At 41.4% G+C, this 13,553-nt stretch overlaps 1 protein-coding gene across 1 annotated transcript in view; it reads right to left on the bottom strand.

The window, feature by feature from the left end:
* The window catches only part of jade2 (jade family PHD finger 2), a gene marked incomplete at its 5' end in the record, with an annotated part of 149,059 nt that overhangs the window by 102,660 nt on the left and 32,846 nt on the right, over positions 1-13,553 (bottom strand). The window lies entirely within an intron of this gene.

The raw sequence follows: 13,553 nt of genomic DNA, 5'->3' as shown, positions 1-13,553 counted from the left end.
TTCATATTCAGTAACAAATATAACCTGTTCTGGTTTTTATGGCCACAAGGTCTGGTTTATCCTTGCTTTCTTTTTTTTATTTTGTGAATGCAATAGCTTGAGAAAGTCTTGTCAGATTCACTTCATATCGGTCACAAATACTCATGTTGCCACGTTTAAAAACTATAAAAACCTAGTAAAACGGTGAAAGGTCAACAGTAAAATCAGAGCGTTTGACTTGCTATGTATTAAATATTTCATGAAAGTGTTGATCCCCTAACAAGCCTCTGTTTCGGTAGAATGTGAGTTGGACAGAAATGATTGTGCGTTACAGTTTGGGGTAATTGTCGAGGCACACACATTTTTCGATTATTATTCCAGGAAACTTCTTTAACCTTACACACCATGTGGATACCAAAAGATTTGGTTATTTGGAAATTATTTCTTAAAAATTAAACAATGAGTGCCGCAACTATTTCCTTCTTCTCGTTCTTGTGGAAATTAAGTATTTTCTATTAACTCAATTCTCAGATGATGATAGAGCCTTAAAACTTTCCTGGCTGCTGGCTCTATTTGATGAGCTTTGTTTCAATGTTTCTCTTTGCGTGAACGGGGGCACGCCGCTCCGTGCCTGCACCTCTGAGATACATTCCCACTTGCTTTATTTATGTGCCTGAAAGCCTCGATTAAACTCACATACACAGAAAACAGCGGCGAGGCGACACAAGGGAGAGCAGAAGAGAGACGAACGAGGGCTTGGTTATCTGCTGAGGCAATGGCGAAGCTTCTGTTGTGTCTCCATCTCGCTCTTTTCCTCTCTTTGTCATTCCCTGCAGATCTACAGTCGTCGTACCGCTCCACTCAACCGCCTCATCTACCTGTTTGTTTACCTATTCCCAGAGTTCCTCCACCATCAGCATCAGTCCTCCCTGCAGTGTCTCGAGCCCTCATTCTCTGGATGATTCACTCCACACTCAAACTCGCTCCACATCCCTTCATTTTGGTTCCTCTTTCATACGCTATTCATACATTTCCCCAACGTCTCTTTTACCTGTGCTCTCCATTACTTCCTATGTTTGTTTTTGTTTGCACTCTTTTATTTTGTTTATATTTATAGCAGTAAAAGTAGAAAGACGGTGAAAGGCTAATGAAAAGATTATTACCACTAATTTATCAGCCACACAGAGGAAAAACATTTGTATCGGTGTATAGCTTCTTGGTTCGAGCATGTGTCAAAATACTGGTCTGCATACAGAGTATAATAGTACAAGGTTAAAAAAAAAAAGTCAACACAACATTAAATGATGTTCCCGTCTGGAGAAAATTACAGAGGTAGAAACATCTGGACAAAGAAAGCCACCACTGAGGGCAAGAGATAAAACCCTGTACTTTGTTAGTTTTTAACCCTAAATATAACCGTGAAAGCTCCACTCATTCCTAAAACCTAACTTACCCAATACACACACAAACAATTATTTCCCTAAAAATACCATGCACACAGTTTGACTACAGCCACGGCGGCTTTCCTTTGGTGCCAGGAAAAAGGAGAAATGTGGAAAATTGCTTGTTGACAATGCAGAAACACTAAAAAGTGATGAAACAACAAACGACAGTTTGTTTCATGGTGAGGTCGAAATAAGAAAGAGCATGCAGGATAACATCTCAGATTAACAATAGTTCATCTTAAACAATGCGTGTGGGCCATGATGTAGCTTTTTCCTGCACCATTATGAAAAATCTAATGGTCAAAGAGATTACTTTTCTTTTCTTTTTTTTTTAGGGGGGGAGAGAACCCCCCAAAAAAACAAATGATTATTAAGATATATTTTTAGAACTGAATTTCAAGTCTCATGAAAAGATATAAAAAGTCAACAGGCTCATGCCTGTGTGCAAAACTTTCAGTGTAACTACAAGTCCTGACAGACAGTCTAAACAAAACATTAAACACAACAGTAAAAAGTAGCACCCTATAGCATTTAACAACAATATCAGATAATGAGGAAAGAATTGGGTGGCGCATCCTTCCTCGCTGTTCTAAAACCCTGAAATAGTGTGACGATTCTTGTAAATTCTCATGATCGTATTCCAACATTCAAATTTCTTTTAAATGACTTGAAAAGTTATTTTGTTTAAGTCTTGCCAAACATGAATAAAGTTTTTTTCCAATGCCAGATTCTCGATACATAAATCCAGTTTCTGGAGCTGACTGCTGGTGTTGGTTCTCCATTACTGCTATGTGCCAAACCAAAAAAAAAAAAAGGCATTTTATTGGGTAATAAATTAAAAGGGTTTAGATTTGCTTTTCATTTCACAATTCCAGGAAAAACACCAACAAGATGAACTTTTGGACAATATTTACCAGAAGAAAAAAAACGCACACAAAACTTTCCTCTAAAAGTTTTGTCTTTCTGTTTAAAACCGGGACAGATAAACATCCACACATATATATTCCCATCTATTGGTCTGTCAATTATTCTTTCCATCCATTCACCCATCTTTCCATCAAAATCAATGAAAAATCATTTTATGACCGGGCGTTCGGACTCTGCTGGGAGACAAAGCCTCAGTAAACAGTGTTTACTCTCCTGGAGGTGGTTGGGTTTAAGTGGCTGACCAGGGTGCAGGAGAATCCCTAATGTGACTGTTAAAGTCGATGGCTTCACCTTGACAACCAGGCTGGGGATGCTGGTGACAGGAAAGGGGGGGGGGGTTACAGAGAAAGGCAAACAATAAAATCGAGATCACAACATAACTATTTAAGTGTCTTACTGCAAGGCAATGAGATCCAGACAGGAAAGAAAAAGAGAAGAGGATGTACAGATAGAAAGGGAAGGACATTAACGGTGACAAGCTTTGGCAAATTGAGCATGCTCTTAGAAACACACAAGGGATCAGGGGGTGAAAGACAGAAGGAGACATAATTATCTACAATTGCCATGAGTGTCTGTCTCTATTTCACACTCACACATATGCGTGCATACACACACACACACACACACACTCATGTCAAGTTGTGCAGAGGGTAAAATTGGTAGAAGGTGGACAGCACAGCCCAGATGTTGATGAAGCCACAGTGCAGAAGGCGAAGGGCTTTGATCTTTACACCACAGAGGAGCTCCTCCAACTGGATAGAGTTGCAGTCCATCATTTTAAGAATGATAGCCAAGTGGAGTTAATAGGTGTGTGCGTGTAGTGTGTGTCTGTGCTTGTGTCTGAGACCGAGTGTGTGTGTGTGTGTGTGTGTGTGTGTGTTAAAATATGAGAGAGAGCTATTGTATCACAGCGAGAGAAGAGGTGGATGATATACCCATGTGAGACGCATAAAGAGTTTACGAGCGAATGCCCGAGGGATAACTCACGTTTATTACACACAAACACAAACACACAGACAAAATGACACATCCACAAATGCAGGCGCCAATATATACACAGTCCAGACTCCCACACATGGCTCTTGGCTTTACTCACATGACACATGACATCCATGCGGGGAAACAACAAAGATACATGCAAACGCACACAGAAAGCCAACCCACATTAAGCCTCAGGGTAGCTCCAAGCAAACGCGCACGCACGCGCACACACACACACACACGCACACGCACACGCACACGCACGCACGCACACGCACACGTCAGGATATGATACAGGATATTGCTTTAATACACTCACGCACACACGTACTGTAATTTAAGAAAAGCTACATTCATTTATCAAGTCAAAGCAATGTTCCACTTCATCCTTGTTCTCATCGCATCAGCCACTGATTTTGCCTTTTTGGTCAGACCATCAAATTGTCACAATTTTTTAGTTCATTTCAGAGGTTTGCTTCATTGTTTTATTGGGGGGGGGGTTGTTATTGTTGGTCTTTTTTTTTTTTTTTTTTTTTTTAAATCAAAAGTACCTTATAATGGGAACCTGGTTAAATAAATGTTAAATAAAAGCTGCAACTGAAACTCTGGGAATGTGAAAAGGACACATGCCTGCATATTTAGGCCTTGGCCGGCTGTTTCACCACCTCAACACACCTCCACAAGTCAAGCCCATTGTTTAAATTGAAAAGTTTGAATTTCCCAGGTTTCGGTCTCCAGACCAAAGCCGATCTGTGCCCGCAAGCCGCAAGGGGTGAATGAGTTTAGTTGGAGCCTGACTCACCCGCTGGAACCAGAAAATCAACTAAAGTTCTTGCCAGTGATCAGTCACTGTGGTCAGAGAGCACCCCGTCACTCGCACAGGCCGCCAGTCATTCAGCCAGCTCTGTCATGTTCGAGAGGTCAGACAAAAAGTCAGTCAACAGAGTGGGGCAGTTCTCCTAAAAACAAGGCAGCAAACAGGGCAGCAGTTCTTAAATGTGATTAATAGAGCACTGCACACATTGTAGCGACGAGCAAGTGTTTGTTCTTATTTTTGTTCAACCACCTCTTGACCCCTTTACTCATTCATTCGGAGAGTTAAGGAAGTGACTATTCTGCCAAGCAGCTGACAAGTAAGCCACCCAGGCAAGCAGTCACTGTGGTCGGCTGGGCAGTCGGGCAGAAAGCCTGAAATGTGGTAAGAGACTGACACAGTGGAGAGGTACGGAGGCAAGAAGTGTCTGCTTAAGTCATGGCAAAGGACTACACTATGATCCTACCTCCACAGAGCGTCACGATAGGCCAAGGGGGGGGGGGGGGGAGACACAGGGGTGAAACCGATCATCCAAGTTGCAAGCAGAAAAAAAAACAGCTAGTCAATCAGTCAGTCAATAAAGCTGTTAGCCAGCTGCCTGGTCAGTCAGGCAGCCAGTCGATGATTCAATCACCCTGCCAGGGTCCAGTCAGTAAGTTGTCTCCATTAACTGTGGTGAAAGATGTACCCAGTGACTCTATGAACTCATACAGAAAAGAGCAAGTATCATTATTATGCTGCTTTATTTGCCATTACAGTTCCCCTCCAGCCGCAGTGGGAAGTTTATTAAAACCCCCCTCTCCAAGGAAAGGGATCAAAAGCTGTTTCTCACTATAACATGTTATTAGTTTTGTCATGGCGACTTACCAGATACAGGCAGACAGCGAGGGCCCAATTTGGCTCTTCAGCCTATACTTTAGAAAATACAGTTCTCATATTCGCTCACACTTCCAGCCAAAAGCAACCGACTGAGTGCGGTCAGAAATACACCAACTGACCTTTCAGAGCAATGTGCTGATGAGCTACTATGGGTGAGTTTGGTTGTAGTTGTCGTCATGACGGTCCTTTGAGAGGTCAGTGAGGTCGCGCTCATACTTGTGGTGCAGTTCTTCAGCCTGGACCACGCTAATGGGTCTGTGAGGCTTTTTATTCACACTTAGTTTTTCCACTAATATGTACTTGACCATATCGTGTTTTTATGACACACGAAGCTCCACAAGAACTTTGAATTAAATGTACTCGGGATTATTGTGGTGATATTTGAATCACCTCACGAGTGTTGATATGATCTCTAAAAAAAGCACAAGTCACTCATCTGTTCCTCAATCAAACCACCTCAGAATTTGTCCAGAAGGTTGTTTGGTAAACATAGAGGCGTAGAATCAAAACACATTCACAGAGCAATTGCATCATTTTATCTTAATCAAACCTTCCAGGGGTACATGTATTATATGTGACACAAATAAGCCATCAATTCACCTGTTTATTAATCTATCCCAGTTTTTTTCAATACACTCAACAGTTCATCCACTTCAGCTGCTTTTCATGTCATTCAGTTTGTGCTTACAGTCATTAAATCTGGAAGTGATTTACAGAGCGATCTTCTGAGTATTCAATAGCCCTGTTCACACACACAGATTCACTTTCAGGGCCTTTGCGCCTTCATCGCACCCTGTTGCCTGTGTCAATGGCATGGTGATTTGTGCCGCTGTTCCACCTTCTGAGTTTAAACATTGCCTGTGTGAATGTCTTGGTTGTATAAGGCCAATGGCTGTTAAAAATCACACACTCAGGGAGGTTTTATCATACTTCTGTGTGAATCACTAAAAGCCAGCAGAGAGGCGGGAATTCATTAGGGGACTCTTGCTGAATCTGTGCAAAAGAAGCTATTATGTTCACATTAAATGAGGATCTTGGCCTTTTTTAACTCACTACCATGAATTCGTTAAAGTCTTTCTTCATACCTTAATTGCCATTTAATACAATGCAATGTTTTTACATGAGCGTTCTTTGTACTGAAATGTAGATTTTCAAAACTAAACATAGCTCGGCAGAGATTGACTATGAAGGGTACAGCTTGCGTGACACTTATTGTACTTTAGAATCATATTTTGTATGACTGACCGCTACAATACAAAAGTCCACTACATGAACGTAAACTTCAATGTGGGGTTTAAAATGTTTTGATCTGAAGGCTTGACTACAGCACAGTTAATCACATTTACTTGTGAGAAGTGCATGGCTTCACATGAGAAAGTTATCCGGTTCACTTATTTTACAAACTTTGTCAAACATTTTCATAAAAAACATTCCATTAGTTGGCCAGCAAAAAAAAATCCCTTAGCAACCCGATCCAATAAAACAACCCACTGCTAACTGTCAGCCATTGATGCCTTCATGTTGTGGCTTTTGTATTTGTGTTTTGAGGGTTTGAATTCCTGTTATAAGCTTTTTGTGTTTTGGCTTTTTCATTATGCTGACCAAAGATTTCAGGTTTCAGCGAGTTTCCTTAAACTGTGGACAATCAAAATGTGTTTACTTGATACGGCATTGTGTTGGACTGTAAGGCGTCCAACAGATGTCTGTGAACTACAACAATAAATGTGGTGCAAGCTGCAGTTGTTGCTGCTGTACAAAGTATGTCTCCTTCAGGCAGTCGGTGAACGGTTGATTCATGCAATGAAACTTCTCCCATTCAGCCAAACCTTCTGTTTTATTACACATCCACTGCATCTGCAGGTCATCTGTGTAGGCAGCTATCCCCGAGGCTCAAAACATCGTACACGTGTGTACAAGTCAGCCTGTTCGCTGTTTATTCAGCCACCTAGCTGTCGTCACACATGTACCAAGGGTATCGCAGCAAAAACAGACTTCCAGCGAGTGTGTGTGGAGGCAATTAGTTTATGTGGACCCACTGACCCTGTACATGATGAGGCTGATGATGCTGCTTTTAGTCATCGTGTTATCTGATAAAGAGCTGCTTTGGAAAGAGCAGAGGATATCTTGATTTCCAGATGTTATTGTGAACCGTGCGCTGCACACAAGCCGGCTCTCCGATGACACATGTACAATAAATGCACAGGGTTGTGTGTCCTTGTGAAAGTGAGCAAGTCGTGTTGTATTGTGGGCAGCAGCTGGGCCCAGCAGCACAAATCCCTGAGGGTCTTTGCAGTCATCCAACCACTGCTCTCTCTTTCCCTCTCTGTTTTTCCGTTTTAATCATGCCTGTCATTAATGTACTTGCATCAGTGTTTCTGTCATGACCTTTAGGTGGTCATTTCACAACATCATTTATACTGAAGAGGAAAAATAAATGTGACATTTATTCCCGGGACTCTTCACTCTCTTCATTCCACACCGGAGGAGTTGGAGAACGGAGTCACTTCCCCTCAGAAGAGGCAGTATATCAGATATTTTTACAAAAAGAAACATGCTGTGATGTATTTCAAAGCTTTGTATGGCTCATATTACATGAAGATGTAATGCACTCCATCCAAACAATGATGAGTCTTTAGCATCACGAGCCAAAACTAAATTAGCAAAGCAATGAGATAAACTGTCGCTCGCAGTTCCTTATTACATCAGTGAAAAATGGAAAGAGTTCCAAAAACCTATTTCAGGCATAATATTAACATTATTAAACTCACAATGTGACAAGAGCCAAAGTGGAGAAAAAAAAAACTGAGCTCTTACTGCAAATGTCACAGAATACTTTCTGGGCTTTAAATATAGCTGAAGCTTTGCAATACATGACATTTAGTCTGTCCTCTATCTCACCACTATTCAGCAATTTGTCCTTCCCTCCATCTCTCCATCCATCTAACTGCCCTCAGGCTTTCTTCAATCCACTGTTGGTGTGTGTGTGTGTGTGTGTGTGTGTGTGTGTGTGTGTGTGTGTGTGTGTGTGTGTGTGTGTGTGTGTGTGTGTGTGTGTGTGTGTGTGTGTGTGTGTGTGTGTGTGTGTGTGTGTGTGTGTGTGTGTGTGTGTGTGTGTGTGTGTGTGTGTGTGTGTGCGCACGCGTGTGTGTGTTTAGGTGATAGCTAACAGTCACGGAGTTATTAGTCGCCGATTAGCCTCCTGACCTGCCGCTGCACTGCTGCTGCACTGTCCGACTTCCTCAGTGAGAGGTTGCATTTGGAGGTGGTTTGAAACACACCAACCAACACTATGTGCTTGAGAAATATGCATTTGTGTGTGTGTGTGTATTTTATATATATATATACACATACATATATACACACACACACACACACACACACACACACACACACACACACACACACACACACACACACACACACACACACACACACACACACACACACACACACACACACACACACACACACACACACACACACACACACACACACACACACAGAGAGAGAAACAGCAAGGTTTAATACATGCAGCGTGATGTACCAGTGTATTGGATTTATTCAAAATGTGTTGGCTGGCAGTTGTATCTGTACCTGAATGCAAAGACACCCCCCTCCCCAATAAAAAAAGCCCCATTCCAACTCAATCACTGTTACTGGGGAAGGGCCATGGCAATTAGAGGTTTTATCCACACCTACACGCCAACTCCAAACCTTTTCCAAGCCCAGAAAGTAAATGCAGGATAAAAAGGAGAAAAAAAAAATGTGACAAAATGATGAAATGTTTTTTCAGCCAATCTAAGTTTGAACTGACATCTCCGTAATGTAAAAATGTGTTTGGTATTTGGCAGCTGTCAGACTGTCATAACACGTGCAGGCTAATAGTCGTTTCAGTCTGCACCTGTCTTTCAGTTGCGCTTAACAGAGCCGCTACGTTTTCTACGCAAGCATGCATGCAGAACCAAAAGCTAACCATACCCACAAGTGGCTGAATTCCTGGGTTGTAAACCATCAACAGATAAAGTGTTTTAAACTTTGCTTCCATGTAGAGGAAAACGTTTCATGTCGACTGTGTATGAGCACACCTGAGGATGAATTGGATTCGTGTCCAAAGCCATCTGAGCCCCGTCGAGTCCAGATATTTAACATAGTGTTATTTCTCATCAAACACCTTGTTACTTCATACAATAACACCCACATCTGCGTCTGAGTTCAAACCACTCGTTTCCTCTGGGAAACATTTGGAGATAGATGTACCGACAGTTTTACATTGCGTTCGTGTCTGTCTGACCAAAGCTTTGCATATGATCACAGCTGCCAGAAACCCGACACACAGATATTCTTCCACTGGGGATCAAACATGCATCTCATTATGGAGTGACGTCAACTGCACACGGGCTTTGCACCTCGCGATTTAACTCGCAAAGTTCCCGGGCTAATTAAAGCCATTGCAATCATGAGGATATATGATAAATGATGTCGTGGATTATTTTCACATGACTCAGAGTCAAAGTGTTCACCTACCACTGGGAACATTCGGAGATTCAATATCTTGGAAATCAAGAAGCTCAGCCTTGTTTCTTTAAAAAAAAAAAAACACAAAAACAATCCTTTTGTCTTCTAGTACATAAACTACTGGATTAGGAAGTCACTACGATGCTTCAAATGATCACAGTTTCATACAGTAACAATGATATGTTTGACCAAACTACAATGAAAAAGCTTCATATTCACCACCAATATTCAATGTATTCAATTTTGGGGGAAAAGGCACAAGTCTTTGTATGTGCATGTGTAATTATTTCCTTCCTTGGTTCGGCGATGTCACTGGAGACCAAGTCTGTCGAGTCACTGCCAAAGCCCCATTCACTGTCTGAACATAGCCAGTGTTACGCAACGGCTAATTACTTCCACTCGCCCCAACAAAACCATGGAGAGAGAGAGAGAGACAGACAGATGAGAGATGGAGAGGTGAGTGAGTGATCGTCAGTGGGGAAAAGCAGATTATAAACGGGGATGATGAGGATCAGAGGGTGGAGAAAGCCGTATAACTATACAGGAAAATAAAAATGGGCAGGAAGGCTCGAAATCGTTCATTGTGTCCCTCTTCTGCAATATTTTGGTAAGCAGAGGCACATGAAAAATCCACAAGGAAGCATAATGACCTCTTCACCACCCGCCACAACCGTTTTACCGAAAATCTCACCACAGCAACCAAATGTGGTCAAAGCAACGAGAGGGAGAAATGTAGAAGAAGAGGTTTGTCAAAGCCAGACGGGGCCCGCAGCTCTTTTCCTCTCCTACAATTTTTCGAAGATGATGTCATTATTCATAAAAAAAAAAGAAAGAAAGAAAATAGAAAAAGAAAAATGTGTCTGCGCCTCCGGCTCGAGCAGGAGTGGGGAGGCAGGGGGGGAGATGTAGAGATGAAGATATTTAAGACAAAGGAAAGAAAAGAAAGAAAAGGATGAGAAAATAATCTGAATAAAGACTTCTCGTTCTCAGCTGATTCTTATTTTGGGGCTAAAATCTCGTTAATGTGACTTTAAGTTGGAATGAGGAAATAGAAAGATAAAACATTTGATTAATGAGTTTCAGAAGTGCTGGTAGGCAGATTTTGTTACCATTTGACAAAGCCAGGCGAGAAGTTTCCCCTGGCTTCCACTCTTTGTACTGAGCTAAGTTAACAGGCTTCTGGCTATGGCCTTAAATTTAATGGACAGACATGAAAGTGCTATTAATCTTCTCCTCTAACCCATTTTTCCTTTCTTCAGCTGTCCTATAAAGAAAAATAAGGTGTAAAAAAACCCACTCATTTCAGTTGAAAGAGAATTTCTGGAGGTGAAAATTACAGCATTTGGCACTATTGTAATAGCTGAAGCCTTTGAAGTGCTCATTGATCACCTGTAGATTTATCAAGCAGATGTGATGATTGGTTTTATCTCGAAATTCCCAGAAATACATCAAAAAACATTTAGTTTAAAGAAAGCAAAGCAATGGAAAATATGGCAAATTTGAACAAAATTGTATATGTTGTTTATATAGTACGAGTGTTGTATGTATGATTATTTTTTAAATGTTTTTTTCTTTTTGGGGGGGTGGGGCCAAAAAATTGATTAGCAATTTGCAAATATACATGCATTTGTAATGGATATGGACAAGTTCATTTGAAACCACATTGCTGTATTGCAGATCGACTTTCTACAGCCTGGTGTTTTCATACCCGGTAGTGCAGACAAGGGTTCACATTTGGTATCGACCAAAATGCGCATTCAATGCACAGTAGTATCTCGGTTTATGTTCACAACTACTTTCGTTGCCTGGTAATAGTGTCACACCAACTCGTGGAGCGTCATGTTTAAATGTCTACAGAGCAATGGCAGCATGGTACTTTGTGCATTAAACCACATTTTGCCTTCCTGTTCCATTGCAAACCCTGTTGTTAAATGCATAATGCGCTTTTATTTATTCTGGAAGGTTTGGGGGCTTTTATGGGGCGCTGTTCAATAAAGCCCATTTACAAAGCACAGCATATAACTGGTCTTATTAGGTCTTTATCGTTATGTTTTAATGAAGTTATCAGAAGAAAATGTATCACAGAGCCATTGAATGTCGGTTCGGCCACAGTTGTTGGCATTTTTCCCCACCATGTTTAATCATATTTGCTCATCGGAGTACGGGAGCATTTTTTTTTTTTGCTCAACATGGTGAGCATACAATTTAGTTGGTACACATTCAGATTCGTCCACACACTCACACCAATGTTGTCAATGTCATAAAACAGAACACTTTCAGGATGTAATTTGCTTTCTATATAAATAATAAATAAATATTTCTGACTTTACCTGATCCCAGAGATCTACTTTGGGGGAACAAATCAATCAATCAATCAATCAATCAATCAATCAATCAATAAATAAGAAATTGGTTAATATCACAGCTCAAAACAACAGCGCAAAGGCAGGAGGAGAAAGCAAGTGAAGCCAAAAAGAAGGGTGTGTAGCTGACACATGAGTGAAGAAGGATGAACAAACCGCTGTCAGAGACTCTGACAGAGACCATCAACTCAGTCACACTCACCCCTTTCTCCCGCCTCGCTGCAAATCCATCATCACCCCATTTAAACATCACTGTAAATCATGTCAGTCCTTCTATCACATACAAGATAATAGATAAGAACCCAATTCATCCATCTATACTTAACTACCATTTTTTAAGGAGTTTGTTTGTTTTTCCAATATACTCGCCTGCAGGCACAGTTCAATCTGTCACCACCGCGCTGTTCATACTTGTCACGTGACGTTTTGCTCGGATAGTAAACCTGGCTGACGTTGTGAACAATAGTTTGTTTGAGTCTCCAGGTAGAAGATGCAATGACTTGATGTGGCGAGCTTGTAAAGGAAAGCATCCAAACAAAAACAACTTCACACTTTGTCTTCTACCCTCATTTGGTGCTTATTTCCACCTCAAGCAAAAGTGTCAATGTACTCTTCACACATTTTAATCCGAGATTATTTTTCAGGTTCTGCTTGGGTTGTTACAAACAAAACATATTGTTTGTCCAAAGAATTGGTTTATCTTAAAAAAAACATCTTCATTTCTAAATTCACTGGCATAATGATGACGTTAAGAATGTAAAGTACTACATTTTAGGGAGCTTGCTTGCAATTGAGCATTCACACATAGACTCATAACTGGGGGTTTGCATGCAGTAGCAGTTTGAGTTTCAGGCTGTTGCCAAAAAGACACTTAGAGAAATGCAGGATACTTCAATTATCTCTTGACCTGCAGCAGAGCTTGAATCAACACATACTGTAAGTTCATTTCCAGTTTAGCTTTGGGATTGTTTGGCAGACAGACTAACAAACCCCCTTAATGCCATGAAACAGTCGTGACTTTAGGCTCCAGTCAAGGGGTTGACACAAAAAATAAAAGAAATGCAGGAGTTTCAATAGATTCACCACGACATTAAGGGGCTTTTCACACCCAACTTCCAAGGTTCAAAGAGTGTTTAAATCATCCAGCCCCGATCACAAAATTGTCTTGTGCCTGTGAGAGTAAGCTTTCTCTGCATGCGTCTTTTAAAGGCTGGTTTATAAAAAAAAAAAGCATACAATTTATTTGATTGGACGGCCCATGACAGGATAATTTATATATTTATCTGTCTCCTAAAAAAGACTGAATGCCGGTGTGCGTGTGGCCTCCCGGTGTGACATGTCTGTGCAACAGGCATTACCAGGCAGTCTGAGCATTTTCATTAGTTCCTCGAACGCCCCAAAAAAAACAAAAAAAACCCCACATGGGTATGTGAAGCAGCTGCAGTAGTACTCGAGAGCTGGTAAGTCCACAGTGGCACGAACAAGAGAGAGAAGGACCGAGCTGCAGCGAGTCGACAGTATGAACGCAAGTGGGTCGAAGTGCACGCCTGCACACATCTGCCTGCCAGCCTGCTTGTTGTGAGTACGCACGTGCATCCAGAACCGGCTTCCCTTCATGCATGTGCGGGGTCACAGTTGACGTCTTCGCAG

The sequence above is a fragment of the Blennius ocellaris genome (assembly GCF_963422515.1).
Source record: "Blennius ocellaris genome assembly, chromosome: 14".
In the NCBI taxonomy this organism is placed as follows: Eukaryota; Metazoa; Chordata; class Actinopteri; order Blenniiformes; family Blenniidae; genus Blennius; species Blennius ocellaris.
This window is presented reverse-complemented; position numbering and strand designations above follow the sequence as displayed.